Genomic DNA, 2,896 nt, shown 5'->3' with positions numbered 1-2,896 from the left:
CGAGGGCTTCTTTTTCAACCGTGGGCGCAAGCCTGCTCGATTTGCTGAGCCTCCGTAGTTTGCTGGTGTAGCCGCCGCTACGAGTTGTGCTTTCTGCGGCATCCTAACCGAGGCTTGGACTCCGAAAAGAAAACGGACACTCGCCCCGTCGTAAATGCCCCTTTGCCTTTGTTTTATCTCCAGTACGAAGCTAAATTTTTTTAATCTACTTCTGCAGAAAAGTTTTAATTGTTAAGCAGCAGAGTTGCTAAATACAGTTTTAAGTAGGCTTTTATTGGAGTTAATCGGGTTTGTTTGGATGTTAATGCCAGAGAGGTGAAGCTACAGTTACAGAGAAGCTCAGATAATAGAGGACCTTAAGTAACGCATTGATGTAACTAAAGCCCGTCCATAGAGGAGGGAGAACTTGGCTTCTTGATTAATATACCAGCCATTCAAAAATGGAAGGGATACCGATTGAGCTCCTCTGGTTTACTGTTGTAAGTCCTTTCCTGCGGGTTGATGCTAGGACTGAGTGAGAAAAGACTAAGTTTAGGGGTGTGTTTGAGCTTGTCACCGAAATCCTATGTCGTTCAGCCCTGGTTTGTGTTTTCATAGCCAGTAGCTCTAGGAATGAAAACATGCTGGAATTTTATGGATTACAAGTATTGCATGACAATTTGTATAATTGGCATTTCTAAAATTAACCAAGCTCAGAGCCATATTGTATTTCTAACTAAGATAAGCGTGTGTGTGTGTGTGTGTGTGTGTGTGTGTGTGTGTGTACATAAATGTATGTACTAGCTAAGCACTAATTCTTTATATCTCTTATTAAGTAACCATTTTTATGCTACTATTCGTGGGTCTGGTCGAATTTACCAGTCTGATCTTTGTGCCAGGAGTATTTTAAGTGCTCTAAGTAAGGAAACATGAAATTTATCTTACTAGTAGAGGGGAATATTTAATTCAAAATATGCAGTGCTTTCTATTTTCCAAGTGTCTAACTGTCCTTAGAGGAGGGTCTGAGTCCAGTAGACTCAGTGACAGATTAATGGTGGCCTTGTTCTTTTAGGAAAGAATGTATTTAGCTATGGTTTTACATAGCCTTAGGTACTCTTAAAACAATAAAACCCTTATTTTCACTTATTAGAATATACATAAAATTTGTTTGATTGTGTGGGTTTCTAGAGACTAAATGTGTATACTCATCGCACGGGTTACAAATGGTTCATGTTCTAGTCCACAGGCACACTGATCTTTTCTGAATTGTATTGATTTTTCTTGTGAGAATATATACAATAAACATACACTAGTTTGACAGTTTCTGCCTATATAATTTAGTGATAATGATTATATTCTAACAATTGCATAATTGTTTCTGCTCTTTACAGCTCCTGCCTGATCTATGAGTTTCTCCTAGTCAGTCTGATCCCATATGGATAGCTCTTAAAAGCATGATGCTCTAGGCAGAACTTTGTTATACTAGTTAAAGTTAAACTACCATTCTGGTTTTAAAGATTTCAGGGGACATTTCTGGTTTAAGGGTTAAAGATTATCTCAGGGCAATAGTTTCAGCCTCTATGTTTAAATAAATCTAGAGTCTGTTTACACTTTCTCCCTTTTGATCATATTCTATGGAATCCTGTTCTGATCTCATGACAAAGAAGGTAGTTGTTCATGAAGCCATTAGCCACATATTTCATTCTCCAACTCCTATTGATGGTCGTTGTTCCAACTAGAACACTTTTGGAAAACCATGTATAGTTATCTTTACGCTCATATTGTAAGGAAGTAAACTTTGTTAGGAAATATTTATGATTTAGTAACCTGTCAGCATGCTGTTAATCTTAATGAAAAAGCCATTCACAAAAACAAGACATCACTTGTCTGCAGTTTTCTGCTCAAAGAAAGTAGTGACAGCTTGGAATTTTACTGGAGAGTGTATTTTCTGGCCAAATTACATTTTGACCTCTAAACATTGTGTGTATTCAAATGTGGGATCAGTTACCAATGTGTTTACCTAGAGTGTTTATTATGGATTTGATCAGAAATTTAGGTCGATTGAGTAAAAGATTTAAGTCTGTTATAAAACACAGTTGACAAATACAGTAGGATTTGAGAAGAGAGACAACAGCAGTATGCCACTGTTGGGGGCTAACAGCTATGAACAACAAACAAAAATGCACTGCCTTAGTCATTCTGCTCATCCTGGCTCTGTAGGACAGAACAGAACTGCCCTTTTGGGTTTCCAAGGTAGTAATCTTTGTGGGAATGGAGTCTTCATTGTTTTTCTCCATGCAGGGGGTACTGGTGGTGTAAACCACCAACCTTGTGGTTAGCAGCCCACTGCATAACCCACTGGGCCATGAGAGCTCCTTAGCAACAATGAAGCATCTATAACTTTGTGTCACTGAAAGTGTTAGATCTTGGGGAGAAACACTTGGAGTGTAGAACTATTGAAATGGACTAATCTTATAGTGTGATGAGATTGGATATCTGGGCATTTGCATAAAGGGCAGTTCTCTAGCATACTTGCACACACCCTAATTTGAGGGGGGGTGGCATTCCCAGGTAAGCCTTGGACAGTGAACTCCAAATCCACCAGCCACTCTACAAGGTGGAGCGTTGGCTGTTGGCTCCCATAAAAGATCCACAGCCTCAGAAACCCTATATAGTCATGAGTCATATTTGACTCCAAGGCAGTGGGTTGAACTGTGCATCTAAAGAAAGTTAATATTTTTTTATCTTAAAAAGCCCATTTGTAGAGTTAATTTCCCTAAAAGATCTTTGATGCTGAAAGACTTGTCTTCTTTAAAGTACTTTTTCATTCATGTCAATATTTTAAAGGCCAAATAATCATTGTGTTTTCAAATAAATTTTGCTGTGTATGTAGAAGCTAGAACTTGATTGCCATATA

The 2,896-nt window shown here is 38.3% G+C and overlaps 1 protein-coding gene across 3 annotated transcripts in view; it reads left to right on the top strand.

Annotated features, from left to right (window-relative positions):
* Positions 1 to 2,896, top strand: part of TNPO1 (transportin 1) — a 109,524-nt gene that overhangs the window by 47,430 nt on the left and 59,198 nt on the right. The window lies entirely within an intron of this gene.

The sequence above is a fragment of the Echinops telfairi genome, unplaced genomic scaffold, assembly GCF_000313985.2.
Source record: "Echinops telfairi isolate 266 unplaced genomic scaffold, ASM31398v2 ScPeMD7_7469;HRSCAF=8507_1, whole genome shotgun sequence".
Lineage (NCBI taxonomy): Eukaryota > Metazoa > Chordata > Mammalia > Afrosoricida > Tenrecidae > Echinops > Echinops telfairi.
The sequence above is the reverse complement of the archived record's forward strand: the minus strand, read 5'-3'. Positions and strand labels throughout refer to the sequence as shown.